Below are 18944 nucleotides of genomic sequence, written 5' to 3'. Positions count from 1 at the left end.
GTGGCGTACCACTTTGCTGTCTTGGACTCCAACTCGTATTGGAGCTCCAACATATCTGGCACGGCAGCACTCAACGGTGGCGTAACTTCATTTAAGCCACGATAGTCCACAGTCAGTCTCCACTCTCCATCGGATTTACGCACAGGCCAGATGGGGCTGTTGAAGGGTGAATGGGTTCTGCTGACCACCCCTTGGCTCTCCAACTTCCGGATCATTTTGTGGATAGGGATCACAGCATCTCGGTTTGTCCGATACTGTCGTCTGTGCACAGTTGTTGTGGCTATTGGCACTTCTTGATCTTTAACTTGGAGTAATCCTACAATGGAAGGGTCTTCTGAGAGGCCAGGAAGGGCAGACAATTGCTTGGACTCCTCTTCAATCACCGAGGCTATACCAAAAGCCCATCGGTACCCTTTTGGGTCCTTGAAGTATCCTCTCCTTAGGTAGTCCATACCAAGGATGCAAGGGGCTTCTGGCCCCGTCACAATGGGACGCTTTTCCCATTGGTCTCCCGTCAAGCTCATGTCTGCCTCTACTACTGACAGTTCTTGAGACCCTCCGGTCACTCCAGAAATAGTAACAGTCTCGGTACTCTTATACTCCGAAGGCATTACAGTACACTGGGCTCCAGTATCTATCAAGGCCTGGTATCTCTGAGGATCCGATGTGCCAGGCCATCGAACCCACACAGCCCAGTAAACTCGGTTATCCTCTTGGTCCCTCTCCTTCTCCTGGCAGAAGGCAGGGCCCCTCTACTGGTCTTGATCAGAGCATTCGTCATCAGAGTTTGACTTTGACTTCTTAGACTTTTTACCGTTGTCGAAGTGGACCTCCATCTTCTTGTGTTTCGGCGATCGCAGTTTCTCTTCTAAGAAATCTCCGTCTACTACATAGACAACTTTCTTGTCAGTCTTCTTTCGCTTCAACTCCCTCACTCTAGCTTCAAGCTTAAAAGTGGGTTCACCATCCCACTTCTTCATGTTTTCTCCTTTACTACGAAGGTATGCCCATAGTTGGTTACGTGGCCAACGCTTAGAGTTCTCTTTCCTTTGACTTGTGAATGACAGGGACCGTGAGCGAGATCGAGACCAGGATCGAGGTCTAGGCCGAGGTCGTCTTTGTCGGTCCCGCCATGATCTTCCCATTGGCCTTTCCTGGTAATCTCTATACCTTCTGTCCTCTCTGTCTCTAAGGTCGTCCTCATATCTGGAATATTCATAATCTCTCTCCATTCTTTCCCTATCATAGGGGTGTCGGTATAGAGGGTCGAAGGGGTCTTCCAGATTTTCCTCTATGCTCCTCATCCAAGCGCACATGGTGTCCACACTTGGTTCATCCATCTTTGGATGATATGCGGTTATCAAGCAATACCTGTACGGTTTAGGGGCACCTTGAATTACCTTCTTCCACATTGGTTGTGTGCAAGGAACACTCTCGGGAACTTGGATGTCATAATATTCTGGATCAGAATAGATGATCTCCAGCATGGCCAATTCCCGTAGGTATTGGATGCCTTCTTCCGCAGTCCTCCACCTTCTCGAAGAACTCTTCAGGGACTCCTTAAACGGGTATTTCGCCCTCACAGCATGAAGAATTCGGAGCCAAAGACTGGATGCTGTTTTCTCCCTTCCCATTTCTTGTTCTATCTTAGGGTCTCGGGCAATGGATCCCAGTTGTCGTGCTTCGTCACCTTCAATTATGTGACTATCAGCTCCCTTGTCCCAGCATCGCACCAGCCAGGCGAGGATTTGTTCACCAGGCAAGCGCATATAATCTCTCCGTAAATCTCTAAGCTCTCTTGTGGTCAGTGATTGTATAATTTCGCTTTCTCGCATTATTTCTTGTCCATCTCTCCCACGTAGAATCTTTTCTACCTCCCTCTTTACTCTTCCGCTCTTACGTGGAACCGCTCCTGCCTCCTCTCTGTATCTCTCACGTGGAGGTGGAGACTGGGCATGCCATGGGGATAAGCTTCTATGTTGTTCATGGCGTGGAGATGGACTTCTACGCCGTTCATACCGTGGAGATGGACTTCTACGCCTTTCATACCGTGGGGACGGACTCCTAAGTCGTTCACGCCGCGGAGATGAACTTCTACGTCGTTCACGCCGTGGAGATGGACTTCTACGTCGTTCACGCCGTGGAGATGGACTTCTACGTCGTTCACGATACCCAGCCGGTGGAGGTAGCGAGTAGTCTCTCGGGTGCCAAGATAAGGGCTTCTTCCAATCATCCACACCTCCAAGAGAAGGTTGGGTCTGGAGGGGTAGAGATAATTCCCCCTCCAATTGAGGGGGATGCTTTGGCTCCTTCTTTGCGTCCTTTGTAACACTGAATTTGTAGTCAGGATATAAATCATCAAGCGACAATATACCACCGGCCGTTTGTACTGTTGCTTTCTTTCCTCTTGGTGCTGTTCTGTATTCCTTTGGGCGTGCCCCTAGTTCTCTTGGACGTGCTCCTTCCCGTGTAGCCATTTCTTCCTTCTCTGTTAGCTTCTTCTCTTCCAATCGCTCCTTCCTCAGTCACAACCACTTCTTCCTCTCTCGCAGTCGCGCCTTCATCACTTGCTGTTGCTCCTTCTCCCATTGCTGCCGCTCCTTCGTTCACTACGTCCTCTGTTCCTTCTTCTTCTTCTTCTTCTTCTCTTTCTTCTGTGCGTTCTGGTTGTGGAGATGGGTCCGTAAGTTCCTCGATCTCCCTTACCCACGTCTTCTTCTTCTTTATAGGGGCAATGATGATCTTCCGGTTCTTAGCTTGAGTCCCGGTTCTAGTGGACTTAGTAGAAATGTCATTGACTTCAAGTTGTGTTTGGACCCCAACTTCTGTGGACCTAATAGGGACATCACTGGTTTCAAGTGGCGTGGTTTGGGTCTCTGTGTCGACCTTAGCCCTCTGAAGGTGGTCTATGGCAGCTCGATAAGCATTAGCCAGGCCCCAGCACAAAGCGGAGAATTGCATATTCGGATCTTTGTAGGAAAAACACCCTTCTGCCAAACAGTGGGCCATCTCACCAGAATCAAACATTTGTTCTGGTGTGAACTCCCAATTAATGGGGGGTGACACATGTCCTACTAATCTACCGAAATCTCCCCAAGCTCCATGCCACCCGGGGACTGGCCTGTCTGCAGCCCTTTCCAAAGTTCCAGCGAGTCCCTTTGAGGTGTGATCTTTCCTACAAGAGGGAGAACAACGGAACCCCATTCTTCCAAGTTTAAGGAGCATTTCCAGTACCTTTATCAATGACAGTACTGTTGCAATAAGATTTATATAGTAATTAGAGCCGATTTTAACCATGGGGATCTCCTTTACCAAACCTTCGATGTCAAAATTAAAGGATGGAAGCAATTCGTTCCATCCATCCTCAAGGTCTGGACGTCTCCCTATAGAGTAGCCTAACGCAAGTGTAAAGACAGCTAGAATTATAAGACAAATTAATGAAATAGCCATTGCTTTTTGTTATTATTTCTTCTTGATCCCAAAACAAACTTTTGTTTTATATAAACAAAGTTTCCTTTGCTGCTTTCCCAGACTCTGGCAGTGTTCCCAGACCTGTTCCCAAAACAATAGATTGGCTTGCAAAACAACACCGAGCTTAGCTGTCTTCCTGGAAAATGTTTATCAAAACAAGCCAAACTTAACCAAAATATCCCACTTCTGACACCAAAAATGTTGTACAAGTTTCGAGCTGGCTTCCTGCCAAGTCCCCCGAAACTCGACAACAAGGACCCGCCTCCCAGAGAGGGAAAAGAAGAAAAACCAAGCAGTCAAGGCTATAGCAAAAAATATGTATATATATATATGTATATTTATATATAAGACAGATACACGAAAGGGGAATACCACACACCGGGGGGGGGGGGAAGGGGGGGGAGGGGGAAAAGGGAGAAGGACAAAAAGGGGCAAGGACCGAACAAGTCAAACAGCCAGTCGAAGGCAAGCTAGCAAAAATCTCACCACTTCCCTTCGAACAGGCAGGATGGCCAGACACGGTCCTTGGCTCTCCCCTCACGCGTGGCAGATAACGGCAGTCACTGTAGGCCTCGGCTCCAGATAAGCCCAACCGAAACAGGGACCCACCGTTCTCGAACCTCGTCGGAGAGGAAAGAGGGCGAACTCTCTTATCAATGCCTTATTTATACCCTGGGTTACGTAAAGGAATAGCATGGAATACTTCCTTGGTCACCCTCCTAGTTCCTTCCTGGTTACAAGCTGATTTCCAGGAAGGCCTAGACTGAAACCATCACATGGGGTTAGGGATCGAATAGATGTGAGAGTTGGGTCACCTTTAAGTAGCTCGAAGAGGGGGTGCAATTCCTCTGTTGTGATGCCCAAGACAGGCCTCAGCCAGTTAATGGCTCCTAAAAGCCCTTGCAAATCATTCAGGGTCATAGTGTCCGTTACTTTGAAAGTCACTGGTTGTGGCATGATTTCCTGTTGAGTGATCCTCCATCCGAGGTAGGTCCAAGGTTGGGTGCGTTGAATTTTTTCTGGGGCAAGCTGCAGACCTGCTTTTTGGATGGCGTCAGTTAAGGCAGTCAAGGTGGATTGTAGTTCAGTCCCGTGTTTTGCTGCTATCAGGATGTTTGATATTCCTGTCTTTGCCTCCCATTCTAATTGTTCAATTTGGGTATAGGTCAATTTATGCATGTTTGTGTTTTGAGTAGATCTAGAGGTGTGTATTGCTGTATGTTGCAACTTTGTGGAGCATCTTTGGGCTTGTGTTGTATGAAGGTTTTGTTTGTTTTGCTTTCTCAAGGCTCTTGCAGTGACTGTGTATAAAGAGTTATGTGTTTCTGCAGTTGAAATTGTAACTGGTTGTTTGTTTGCTACTTGTTTAAGTTTGGCTTTCCATGTTGTGTATGGCATCTTGTCTAACAGCATTTTAAAATAGTGAGAAGTAAATACTTGATTTGGGGCCCCTCTTATTATTATTCTTACCCTCTGTAACACAAAAGAACTTTTTATAATAGCAGATCATCTGTCAATTAGTAAAGTTGCCCTTCTGTGACTTAGAAAATTAAACATGGTAGTTGATAGCTGTATGTCTGCTGTGTTTTGCAATGCTACCTCTAGGTTGTTGGTTCTGTCAGGAGGTGGATGGTGTTGTCCCAGCTGAAATTCTCGCAGTACAAAACCAACCACTGTCATTGCCAGCAACGCCGTCAGTACACGTGCTGTCCACTTCAATGTTGGTAGCTTTGACTTTGCTGATGGTCTGGGCTTGGGTAGGCAGATGTTCTGTGTGCTTTCCCAGTCTACATCTTCTTCCTCGAGCTGAAGTAGTAGCCGTAGCCATGTTTGCTGTTCTTCCTCTTTTGCAGGATTCAAAACTGCTTGTCCTTTTTCTGGTTCTCTTGTCTCACTGAATTCAGTTTGCCACAGCTCAGCTAAGCTTTCTAGGGAGTCAATATCTCTTCTTCCTCCTCCATCAGGCCATCTTCGGCATAGAAGCTGTTCTGAGGCTGGTGAGGGCTGTGGGTTGGTTTCTGGGTAGGAGAGCCACAGTGATGCTTTAACTGTTGTGCATTTGTTGTGAGTTGGTTGAACTGGTGGTGACGGAAGAGGCACTTTCACTTCCGCCTCACGGCCGGAGTAAGCTTGCTGCATCCATGTTGCTGCGTGGTTGTTCTGCAGCGGTCTCATGGCCACTGCGCAGCCAAAGGGTGTTAGTGGAGCGCCCTGGCTAAAGGGAGCTAGCAGATTCTCTTCTGTGTCCTCTATAGACTCGCTGTCTATTTGTCCGTCACAGTCATCCTCCCCCCTTCCCGGCGAAATGCCTGAACCTGGGGGTGGCGGCTTCACTTCCGGCACACGGCAGGGGCAACATGGCGGTGCCTCCGGTGCCACTCTCCTTCAAGGGGGTGCCAGTGCCCAGCCTGCCCGGGCCCTTTGCTGTGCCCTGCCAGCAGCAGCCTCCCCGTGCTGTGCCCAGGCTGCTCCTTTCAGCTGCGGGCACAGACAGGGCCCAGCTGTGCCTGCTGCTGTCCCATCCTGCGCTCAGCACGAGGGACGGGGCAGCCCAAAGAGAAGCCCCGTTGCTGGAGGGAGCCCAGGCCCTCAGGCACAGGGGATCTCCCAGGGCCTGTGCCAGCCAGGGGCCTTGTGCTGGGCTGTCACAGGCCAGGGCAGGGGCAGCTGGAGAGCCCCTGGCCCAGCCCTGAGTCACGGGCTGAGCCATCAGCTCCTGCAGAGAGAAGGGACCTCACAGGCCCTTCCCCAGCTTGAGGGCAGAAATGTTCCTCACAGGAACTGCTGTGTTTATCCTGCTGCATTTGACAGCTGCACTTCTGCCTCTCTCTCACTTGGGCCTTCAAAGAGCTCTCCACGGAAAAGCTTCATTGAGTCCCAGAATACCAGAGGCTGGCAGAGCCCCCTGAGCAGCCCTGCCCTGGCTGTGGCTGGGCTGCAGTTCCCTTTGCCCAGAGCAGCCCCTGTCCTGCTGGGTTGGTGCTCGTGGCTGCAGCGCTGTTGGTCCCAGCCCAAGGTTTTGGCTGTCCCTGGGCAGTGCTGGCCCCGCAGGAAGCGTCTCTGCAACCACCCCCACCCAATGGGCTCTGCTGGGCAAGTGTTTCACAGGGGACATGGCTGGGACGGCTGGGCTGGACTGACCCAAGGGATATTCCATTCCATGGGATGGCATGATCAGCAATAAACTGAGAGAAAGGAAGGCAGAAAGGAAGGTGGGCAGGGGGCAGACGTGGATGTCCTTCATTAATACATTTGTCTTCCAAAGAAACCTCTCCATGGACTGAATTCTTGCCTCCCAGGGGTTTTCTTGGTTTCTGCATGTGGCCTTTGCTTTTTGCTTTCCTCTCTCCAGTTAATCTCCCTTTCTGTTGACCAAGGATTTCTTCACCTGCTTTTCTCCTGTTGTCTGACTGAGGAGGGGAAGGGAGAGAGCAACTTGGCTGTCCCTGGATGGCCAGACAGGTTTAACCACAGTCACCTTGCCCAAAGCTTCTCTTCTAGGCACCCCCAGAAATGTCAGGTGTCCACACCTGAGCTTGGTTATGCCCTGCTCACCCCCTCCCCCAGGGCGGTCAAGTGCAGAACCCACGTGGATCTCTGCAGTGACAGGGGGATGCCAGGAATTATCAGGGTTGGAGGTTGAAGGGAGTTGAACAGGGGACAATTGGGAAAAGCCCCCCATGGGGACTGGCCCAGAGCATGCGCAGTCCCTCAGCACCTTCCCGGCCACAGCTCCTCATTGGCTGCCCGTCCGCTCGGGGTCCCATTGGCTGGCTATTGGCTACACTTGGCTCCATCGCACTCTCCCATTGGCTGGCCCTTCGCGCCACCACGCAGCTTCCCCATTGGTTGCCTCTGGGCAGCTCCCCATTGGCTGCTCCCCGGCAACAGGGCTGCTCTCTTAGCAACAGCACCGACCCTTCAACCTGCACTTTAATTCAACTGGACCAGTTCCAGGGCAACTCCACATCCTCCCCATCCACCGCAGCTTCACATTTTCCCTTAGCAATAGCAGTGGAACATTGGCCCAACAGCAACTTCACCTTTTCCCTTAGCAGAGTTCCAAAGCCTTGGTGCCACAGCCGGGCTGCTGCAGGAGCCGAGCTCCTTGCAAAAGCTCCAGGAGGCACCCATCAAGCCAGCAGAGGCAGGCAGAGGAGCAAACAAGAGAAAAACTTGTTACAATCAAAAAATGGGAGAAGGTGTACCAGGCGGATCTCGCTTGGAGACCGGGGAACCAGCCAAGGGACACTCGGGGCCCATCTCGGTGCCAGGAGACCTTTGCTTGGATCCTGGTGAACGGGCCAGGGGGCATCCAGGGGTCCCACGGCGAGGGGATTTAAGGCCGTGCCCGGGGACTGTGGGGAGCTGTTGCAGGACTGCTGCGGGAGCTGCTGCCACCCCCTTCCCCTGCGGGTTGGGTTTGTTCCTCGGAGGCTACAAGGCGACCAGGGCAGAAGCCCAGCAGAGATCTACCAGCTTGCAAGGCAGCGGCACTTCCTGGTGCTGCTAACTCCTGTCCTGTGCTTTTAACAGTTCCCCTTAGCTTGTCCCACTGCCCTATCTCCCTTCTTTCTCTCTGCTCTTTTGTGTTCCAAAACAAAGTGGAATTCTCGTTTTGGGATCCAGCATCTGGCCTCGTTTGTGCCTTAACCTGGCTTATGGGAGTGTTTTAGAACCTGGTTCCCCTCTGCATCGAAGCGGATCGGAACAGCTGGGGTCCCCAAATGGAGAAGGAGGGGGGTGGGACCCACAAAACTGAGAGAAAGGGGGAGGTAGGACTCCCAGATTTAGTGGGAGCAACTGGGGCAGCTGGAGTTTGGGGGTCTGATGGGAAAGGGGTGGGAGAGGGGGGAAAAGGGACGAGCTTTGCATCGTCAAAGTGAGTGAGAAGGGGCTGAGACCTTGAACTGAGCAGGGGGGGGAGGGGGCCACCCCCAAACCGAGCTGTGGGGGGAGTAGAGGATTGCAGGGAGGGTGGGAAACAGGTGGGACAGTGAGGGAAAGGGTGAGAAAGGGCATAGGGGGTCCCATGGGGGTCCTGTAGCAGGATGCTCTGCCTGGAACGGGGTAAAACAACTCCAACAAGGCCCTGTTTGCAAAACCCCCGGCAGGAAATGAAGAAGGGGAGTCACGCTGCTTTTGGGTTGAATAATGCTGAAACCAGCCTGACTCCTCAATTCCAAAGGGAAACATCCTGAGAGAGAGGGGAAGATGTGGCAGAGCTGGGAAAATCCCCGGGCAAAGGAACAAACAGGTGACACCCCTGAGAACTTCTCCAAGGCTGCTGGGCTGGCACAGCCTGGACACACCTGACTGACAGTCCAGCACTTTATACGAGAAAAGCCCCACATTTTAAGGACAGGGTCTTGTGACGTGTCCCATCAGACCCCCAGGGATGGACAGGGACTCCCCCAGTGTGGATCCAACCCCCCTGAGCTCCAGGGAATCCCTCCAAGCCTCATGTGATGGGGGACACAAAGGGACCCCTCGACCTTCTGTCCCACCTCCCTCTTCCCCCCTCTCCTTCCTCTTTCCCAACGTCCCCCCAATCTCCAGACCCTCCGTGCTCAACCGGGGGCTCCCAACCCCTCCCACTTAGGCTGGGGGTCGCAACCCCCCTCACACTCAGTTTTGGGGATCCCACCCCTTTTCCCTTCTCTCCCACCCCTTTCTGATCATCCCGTCAAACCACAGCTTCCCCGTGCTCTGCTCTGGGGGTCCCACCCCCTCAACCGCTCAGCTGAAGGGGTCTCACCCCCTTTTCCCACCTTTTCTCCCCTTTCCCCTCCCTTTTCCCTGTCACCCCCTGTTGCCGGTGGCAGTGGAAGGCTTAGACAAAGTTCATTAAAGAAGTCCTGCCCTTGAGTCCCGAGGTGCAGAAAGGACTCCCTGGCTCTCTAAACTCCTGCTCAGAGAGGAGCCTGGGGGCAGCTGGATCCAATCTCAGCCCCGGATTATGCCAAGGGTTGGAATTTAAGGAATTACAGAGCTGTGATTGAACCACTTTTGTCCTGCAGGTTTTAATGATGGAAAATCAGATATACTGATATAAAATGAACTATTCATTATCACAGATGAACAGACAAAAGATTTTAATCAGAATTATTTACTACACAATCTAAACACTAAAACTACCAGTAGTACAGGATAAGTACAACATAATTGAAGGAATTATACTAAAGCTGGCAAAAAATGAATAACTATTAAGTTGACATTTGATGTAACTCCCCCAGACCAAGGCTCCTGGGGAGATCTCTTTTGCTCACCCTCGAGGACTGACCTTGGGGGGGGTTCCCCAGCCAAGGGGGGAATCTCCAACCATACACCCCAAGAAGGGTTATGTTGGAAGAACCTGCCCCTGGGAAAGGGGACTGGAACTTTATAGTATAAAGTGATGGACTGACAGCCCTTGGACTCCAGGGGTTGCCTCACCATCAGGATGTTAATTCAGGGTTGAACCCAGACTGGTTCCAACATCTCCTGGCCTGGCCTGGGCCCCTCTCAGCCCAGCACTGATACATTTGCAAATAGGGCATTGTCTTGGTCCCATTCCAGGGGGGAATGTCCTGCCACAGTGTCCCAGTGTGCCTGTAATTCCATCAGGCCCTGCAGTGTCACAATGGTCCCTTGATTCCACAACTTCCCAAATGTTTCCAGGTTCCTTTGGTTCCATGAGGCCCCCATGTCACAAAGGCCCCTGGATTCCAGGAGTTTCCACAGTGTCTCAGGGTCCCTTTTTTCCAGGAGGCCCTGCAGGCTCCCAATTGTCCCTTGATTGCAGGAGGTTCCCAAATGTCTCAGGGTTCTTTGGTTCCAGGAGGCCCTGCAGTGTCACCTTGGCCCCTTCATTCCATGCAGGCCCAGGCAGAGGAACCCCAGCACGGAGCCCCCGACCCCCGTCAGCATCTTGGGGGGCGGCGTCCGACGGCAGCTCAGGGTGGGGGGGCAGCTGGGGGCAACTGGGATATACTGGGAGAGACCAGGGCTGACTGGGGTCATCCTGGGACTGACTGGGATCATCCTGGGACTGACTGGGATCATCCTGGGACTGACTGGGCCCTGTGGAACACCCTGAAAGTTCTGGAGGGGCTGTTTTAAGTGAGCTCTGGAAAACTGTCCTGGCTGTGCAGGGCAGGAAATGCTGATGTTCTGCAGGCCCCCAGCTCTGCTCTCTGGCTCCTGGTTTCCCTCGTGCTGGGCAGTTGGAGCCCAGGCAGGGGCAGCCCTACAGGAGGTTGTGGTGCTGCAGGGCCCAGGGGCTGCACCCCGAGGAGCTCCTGCCCCAGGGGCTCAGGGACCTGGCAGTCTGTGCTGCTGGGGGCAGGATCGTGCCCCGGGCTGTGGCTCCTGGGTGCAGAGGAGGAAGGAGAAGCACAGCTTTGGTCCCCACTCTTGTGGCCGGAGGTGCAATAGGCTGGGCTGGGGGTGGTGGCCTGGCTGGTCTCTCTTTGGCCTCGGTTGTGGGGTCTGCAGGGCCAAGTTTTGCCCTGCCCTGTTTGCAGCCTGGTGCTGACCCACTGCTGGGGCCCCCGGGCAGGTGGGTGTTTCTGCCCTGGGCTGTTCTCACTCACACCACATGTATGTGAGGGGGCACTAAGGTGTGTTCTCCTGCCCTGGGACAAATAGCTCTCATTAAAATTTCGGAGATGGCCAAATAAGTGAAACAAAGAACTTTATTAACAGCGTTGGGTGCACCCAACTCGTGACCAGGTTCCAGCACCCCCAGGATGGGAGGGACGAGCCCTTTTAAGAGCCTTCGATTTGCAGAACCACTCCCTCGCTCCTCCCATGCCAGGCCTCGCTCTTTTCTTCCTTCACAGGCCATCTTTGCTTGCTGCTGCAGTCCCTTGGTTGTCCCCATCCCCCTGTCAGGTTGTTTCCCTGCCCCGGCCGCACGGTCCCTTGGCAGTGAGCCCAGGCTGCTCCCACCACCTCACGTTCTTCCCGGCTCACCTTGGCACTGCAGCAGTGAGGAAGCAGAACTGTCAGGAGCAGTAGGCAACAATGAGCAGCAATGGGCAACCCCAACAGAGCTGTGTGGAGCAGCAGGTAGGCAGGACTGTAAGCAGCAGCAATCAGGAACTTTAAGCAGAACCACAAGCAGCCCACCAGTCCCTGACCACAAAATGGCTCCTCAGCTTTCCAAACAAAATGGCCCCCAAGTGTCTGCGCACGAGGCAGCCCTGGAAACCCCTGCTTGTGATAAAACCTCCTCCCTGGAGCACAAACTGGGCCATTTGCAGTGGGACCTGCTGGGGGACCTGCCCTGGTCCCCGTGGCTCTGCTCTCTGGGGACAGGGAGCCTTTGGGGACTCTCTCACAAGCCACCCCCACTCATGTCCCGCTGGTCACCCAGGTGGCCCTGGCAGTGCTTGGGAACATGACTGGGATGGGGGGTGTGCCCACCCGTGCCAGCAGGGAAGGGCACAAGTTCCAGGGGGGATGTCCAGGGAGACAGGACACTGCAGAGGAAGGGCCTGGGGGGTGCAGAGTGACAATAGAGAGGGGAGGGCGGATCTTTGGCATCCCCTCCTCTGCTTGCTTCAGGCTTCAAGAAGACACCACAAGGAGAAATCACATGGAGAAATATTTATTGATCAAAGACTATTAAAAGCCTCAGAAACAGGGGGGAAAACGTCCTTCCTGGGGGACACCAGTCCAAGGAAACTCCTGGTTTCTGTCCAGGCAGGAGCAGGTGCCCGTGGGCTCCAGGGGGTCAATGCAGATAAAATCACTGGGGGGGCTCCTTCAGCAGCAGCATTTAATGCATTTGGACAGGCCAGGGACCATCTCCATGTCCTGCACAGAAGGGCTTCACCCTCCTCAGGATCCCTGAGTGACACAATGACACCAAAACCCAGGAATGACAGAGCAGCTGCACCGAAAAACTTGGATTTTTCCTTTTTCAAATGTCATTTAACTCACTAAATACATCTCTTGCCTAGGAATGGTACAGCACAGTCAGGCACATAAAGAATTTGAAGGGCCAACACCCATTTACCAATTCCAAATTTTAACGGTTGAAAGAAAGGCCCATTTTCCTTTTGCCCTGTGCCACCAACAACAGGAATCGTTTCTGACTAAATTGTCCTTTCCTCCTCTTTCAAACCCAACACGCCACTCCAGGATCTCCCAAGAAATCCATGTTCTCCCTCCCCAGTGTCCATGGAGCAGAGGTTCAGCTGGGGATGACACCTCTGGGCCCCCACACACCTTCCAAGGGCAGGAGCCTTCCTGCCTGGCCGGGAGCCCTGGGGGGAGTCCAGGCTGTGGCAGCTCCTGTTTGTCCCTTCCCCACGCACATTCCAAATCCCTGCTCTCACACTAAACCCTCCAAAGCTTTCCAAACCCAAATCCTTTCCTCTGCTCCTCTCTCACTGGGACCATTTCTGCCTCCTTCCCCTGCAGCTGGAGGAACCTCCCCAGCTGCTGCTGCTCCCTGGCATCAAACCACACCTTCCCAAACCCTGACTATTGCTCAGTTCAAAGAACAAATCTAGAGATTTCAGTTCACTTCTCTTTTCTCTGACAAAACAACAGCAACTGAAAAACCGTATTATAATCCACAAACTGAATCTCTAATTCACTAATCACTAATTGAATATCGGCACAATTAACACAAATCCAACCCTTACAAACACCAAAGCTGACACTAAAGAATGCTCTGAACACACAATCCCAGCTTAACAGCTGCTGTGGCAATTTACCTTCCTTCAAATATTTAATGTGCACCAAATGCTTTAAAATGCACACAGGAACAAACTATTGCATTTAACACTCTACAGCAAGTGAATTTTCCTTTTTTATATCTATTATGGGCATCCCCGAGTCAGACAGGATTCTAATACTATAACACACACTCCCAGTAACACACACTCCCCAAACACTTCACTTTCTCCAGCACTGACCATTGGGTTTGACAAACACAGTTCCCTGAGCAAAGCCCTCCCCAAAGCAGCTCTATGGGCAAGAGCTCTGTGTGTGACTGATCTGTGGGCAAAGCACACGTGGGGCCTGGAACCCACCCCCTGACCCACACCTGGGGCCTGGAACCCACCCCCTGACCCACACCTGGGGCCTGGAACCCACCCCCTGACCCACACCTGGGGCCTGGAACCCACCCCCTGAACCACACCTGGGGCCTGGAACCCACCCCCTGACCCACACCTGGGGCCTGGAACCCACCCCCTGACCCACACCTGGGGCCTGGAACCCACCCCCTGAACCACACCTGGGGCCTGGAACCCACCCCCTGACCCACACCTGGGGCCTGGAACCCACCCCTTTCACTCAGTCAGTAGGGATTTCTTCTCATAAGCCAAATATCACACTCCTCCTTTTACAGTTTTATCATCACTTTCACAACACAATTCTATTCTATTCTGTTCTAGAGCTCCATTTCTAGGATGCTTAGGTATACCTTTTATACGCTCAGCAATGCCTTAATAAAATTCCAGGGATCTTGCTTTGAACTCACCAGATCCAGGGACTGAGATCTCCCAGAAGAATATTTTCACTGCTCGCTGGAGTCCTCAGGGTCCCGGAATCCCTGGAGGGTCGACAGCATTGTCCCACCTGGCTCACCAAGAATTGTCCCTGAAAAGCGTTGGGAAGAAATGAAACCCTCCAACGCCCCTGGGAAGTGTTGGTGAGCCAGGCACTGCTTTGTTCTGGCTCCCAGAGACAGGGAGCCAATCATTCCAGCCCCACCTGTCCCTTTCCAGACTTTTCACACATTTCTACATTTGAACAAACAAACAAATTCATGTTCATTGCTTCTAATTTACCCCAATTAATGAACTAATGAATTCTCTTCATTAATTAAGACTCTAATTAGTAGTCTATCCTTAACTGGCTAATTTGGTCCACGTTCTTTGGTCCTCTTAGCACTCCTCCTCAGACACAGAGTCTCCAACTCTCAGGCTGCAATGTCTTTGTTAATCCCCTCTGGACCTTCTGGTTCCTCCAACAGGTCCTTGAAGGACCAGGAATTTAAGATCCCAGATGTCCAATCTTCAGCTCCCTCAGGCTTTGTTTATGGAAGCTCATCAGAGCCAGTGCAGAGAAACTCCAAGTTTGGGTGCTTTAAAGATCAAAGCGACAAGAGCCCGTGAAAAGAAACCCGGTCAGCTGCTGCCACTGACGAAAATTTGAGGCAAGTTGGATCATTTCCAACAAGACCAACCCCCACCGCGGGGGGGACCCCGCATCCCCCCGCCCACCGCCGGGGCTCTGCCGGGAACCGCCACCGGGACACCCCCAAAACCAAATCCCCTCCCGCGGACCCCCCACGATCCCCCCCAGGGGCATTTGCGGCTCAGCTTTGGAGTCCTTCCAGCTCCAAATATCTTCCCTGCAAAGAACCCCCTTTCCTGCAGCCCCACCCCCAAAGCAGTGCTCAGCCAATCCGAGCGCGCAGCGCTGATGACTCATCAGTTGCCAGCCAGACCCGCAGCGCCCAGCGCTCCCCGGACCCCCCCAGGGTCCCCCCTCGGCCCCAGCGCCCCCCGGGACGGGAATTTGGGCAAAGGGGAGGTGGGGGGTGCCCAGGCCGGGCCCCCCCGCGCCGTCCCGGCCGTGGCGGCTGCGGCGGGGGCCGAGTGCGGGCGGGAGCGGCCAAGAGCCCAGCGCTGCCCCATCCCGACCTGCCCCAGCTCCCACGGGAATGGGAGGAGTGGGAATAGGAGGGGAGGAGAAAGAGAAGGAGGGAGAGGAGGAGGGAGAGGGGGAGGAGGGGAAGGAGGAGGAGGAGAAAGAACGCACGTGGATGCACCGCCCGCTGTATCCGCAGCCCCCGCGTCCCGGGAGCATCGCCCCCCGCATCCCGCAGGTGACCGGGGAGGGGGAGCTCGCCCCAAATATCTTGAGGGGGATGTTTGGATCTTGCAGGACCCCAAAGCTGAGCCGCAAATGCCCCTTGGGGGGATATTGGGGATCCCCGGGAGGTGTTTTTTGGGGTCCCGGGGTGGGTTCCCGGCACAGCCCCGACGATGAGCAGGGGGATGTTGGGTCCCCGGAGCCACGTGGCGATCGCCGGATACCGGCGGGGAGTGGGGGGGACACGGGACAAACCCACCGGCTTTGGGGACCCCTGGGACAGGCGGGGGTTGGAATCTGAAACGGGGGCCCGGAGAGGGGGAACTCCCGGCAGTCTGGAGAGGAGGGGGGGAGCAGCGAGGGCGGTGGGGGGAGCCGGGACCCCCGGCAGCCTGGAGAGAGGGCTGGACACCTTGGGATCGCCAGCACCTCGAAGGCGAGAGTCAGGGGAGAAGGGACCCTGGGACCCCGAAAGCCCCCGACCACCCTAAAAGGGACCCCGGAGAGGGGAGCCCCCGGGACCCCCGGGACCCCCAGCAGCCCAGAGAAGGGGGATCCCCAGAATGGCAAAGTGAGGAGCCCATAAAGGAAGGACCCCTGGGATTCCCGGGATCTCCGGCAGCCCAGAGAGGGCGGGAACCCTGGAGAGGGGGTTCCCCAATACATGTGAGACCTCCAGCAGCCCACCAAGGAGGGACCCCAGAACCCCAAAGTGGATGGACCAGCGAGGGGGAACTCCACTGCTGAGAGGGTTGTTTTGGGCTGAATCTTGGTGGTTTGGAGGTGATTCCTGGTGATTCCAGGTGACTTCTAGAGATGGAGCTGGGCAGGAGGGTGTCAGAGACTGGAACAGTTAAGGACTTCTGCATTCTAAGAGACTTCTGCAGGCTTTTGACTTTCTGATGGGCAACTGGGCCCATCCCCCCTCCTCCAGTGCAGAAGATGTCAAGCCCCGAAAAGAAAAGGTGGGAAGAGACCACGAACTCCGCGCCAAAAAGGGAGACAGCACCCTATGGAAACAACTCCCCGCCTTGGGGGAGCTGCAAAGGATATAGATACTGACTGGTGACTTTGGGGGTTTTGGCGGGGTTTTTCTTCTTCTTCTCCCCCCACCGCCTGCGGATCAAGACGTCGCTGGATCCAGTGGGTGGTGATTATACCACTCTCACCTTTCCTTTTTTTTCTCTTGCTCTCCCTTACTCTTACCCTGTCTTTCTCTGCCCTAGGCATTTGTTTTCCTCCTCCCCCGAAAGGTTATGACAGCACCCAAAATGTTAACATCCCTATTGATACAAAATTGTGAAAATAAATCTTGTCAATATATGTTTTCAGACACCGATTATTTAGTGTCGTTTCGCTTTAATCCACCCCAAAGGAATTATTGATAAAACCTGGGTTACCCCCCCTCTTTTCCTGGGGTGGGTTGTAACAGAGGGACCGCCAACCCAATGCACCCACACCTTGTTTTCCCTCCTAAACCAGGAAAAATTCATCCCTTTGGGAAGTCTGTCTCTAAACTCTATGGCATGAGCCTGTAAGTCTGATATATGTGTATTAGTTTGAGTTACTCTGGGCAGAAGGGAATGAGTTTACATAGAATAATTCCTTCCCAAAGCTTGGCCAGATGGAGGAGGAGGCTGCGAGGAAGAGGAAGATGCCCCAGGACCCCCAGGCAGGTGAGGAGGAAGTCAGTGCCCCTTTGCCCTGTCTTGTCCTGTATCTCCCAGCTGAGCATCGCCCCCGGCTGCAGGACAACCCCGCTGCCGCCGCCGTCCTGCCGGGGCCGGAGTTGGGGGGATGTCCTTGGCCTTCCCTCTGGGCCGGAGGCAAATCCCCTCCCTGTCCTTCTTCCCTCCTGCCCCAGGCCCCGAGCTGAGGACGGAGAGCCCGGAGGACAAATCCCCCCGGCAGAGCCTGGTGGGAGAGGCCGTTTTGAAGGGCTCCACGGCGCAGGAAGGCAGCAGGGAGGGAAAGCCACGAAGGTACCCCAGGAGGAGGGTCTCCAAAGCCAGCCCAGGATGCTCTGAGGAGGAAAGACCCACCCTGTGCCGGGAAGGGGACGAGAGCTTGAGCCAGAGCCCTGACCTGGACGTCCATGAGCAGCTTCACACTAGGAAAAAGCCCTTCAAGTGCTTGGACTGTTGGAAGAGCTTCAGCCAGAGCTCCCACCTGATCTGCCACCAGCGCATCCACACTGGAGAACGGCCCTACAGGTGCTTGGAATGCAAGAAGAGGTTTCAGACCAGCGGGAATCTCCTCCTGCATGAGCGGACACACACAGGGGAGAGGCCCTTCCTCTGCACCCACTGTGGGAAGGGCTTCATCCAGAACTCCCACCTCGTCAGCCACCGGCACATCCACAGCGGGGAGAGGCCCTACAAGTGTGGGGAGTGTGGGAAGAGCTTCAGCCAGAGCTCTGCCTTGACCTCACACCAACGGACCCACCAGTAAGGGAAGCACTAAAGGTGCCTTGACTGTGGGAAGAGCTTTGTCTGCTGCTCCAACTCCATCACCCACTGGAGAAGTGATGTCTTCCCACATTGGGAAGACACCTGGCTGGTGGTCTCCACATCCTCCTGGTTCCCCACAGGCACCTGGGTGAACACAGTGGGAGAAACATCCATGGGGTCACAAACTGACCTGGGAAATTCAGTGGGAAGAGCTGATTTGTTGAATTTAAAACAAAGACATTCAACAAAGACATCTAAAGCCCCACCATTTTACTGGGATTTGGGGTCATTTGGAGATCCAGGGGAATATTTGGGAGGATTTGTTGTTTCTGGTGGGATGTGGGGGAGATTACCCCAAAATGGGGGGTTCCCAGGCCGGGCAAACGGGGCCACATTGTCGTAGTTGTGCCAGCAGTTCATGTCCCCTGATCCTGTCTGTTCTCCAGGAACTCCCCTTGGCTGTTCCAGTGCCTGGCCTGGATCTCCCCACACGGGGTGTCCCCCCCAGGTGCCCAAATCTCTGCTGAAGTGCCTGAGCTGCTCCCAGTTGGAGATGTACCCGGGCAGGAACCTCTCCCGGTCGGGGCCGTTCACTCGGCTTTTCCCAGGACCTGGAACAGCCCTGGGTGTGCAGGGACACAGGGCAGGGGGTGCCCCCCCAGCAGCCCTCAGCCCCCACAGCAGGTTGGGAGATCAGGGGGCCACCCCGGACCCCCCTTTCCCACCCCCCTCTGCCCCACAGCTGCTGCAGCACCAGTTACTGGGTGGGGGAGTCCCCCCATCAGCCCCCCAGGGACGGACAGGGGGCTTGGGCACCTGTGCACAATCGTCACCAGAGCAAGCACACAAAGGGTTACAGAAGCAGTGGACATTCCCAGGGCGGATCGGCCCCCTCCCAGAGCCCCAGGGAACCGCTCCAGGGCTCAAGTGATGGGGGGCAGGGGAGACCCATGTGGGAACCCCCTGCCCTCTGTCCCCCTGCCCACTGTCCAACACCCCTTTTCTCCCCTCTCTCACCCCTTTCCCACCATCCCCACCGTCCCCAGCTCCCCCCCAGCTCGGTTTGGGGGTGTTTCTTCCCCGTGCCCTGCTCGGTTTCACAGTCTCAGCCCCCTCCTCGCTCACTTTGGAGGTCCCAGCCCCCCTTTTCTCCCGTTCTCCCCCCTTTTCCCATTGTCCCCTGAAAGGCAGCTGTTAAATATT

This window comes from Pseudopipra pipra, chromosome W, assembly GCF_036250125.1.
Source record: "Pseudopipra pipra isolate bDixPip1 chromosome W, bDixPip1.hap1, whole genome shotgun sequence".
Classification (NCBI taxonomy): Eukaryota; Metazoa; Chordata; class Aves; order Passeriformes; family Pipridae; genus Pseudopipra; species Pseudopipra pipra.
The sequence above is the reverse complement of the archived record's forward strand: the minus strand, read 5'-3'. Positions refer to the sequence as shown.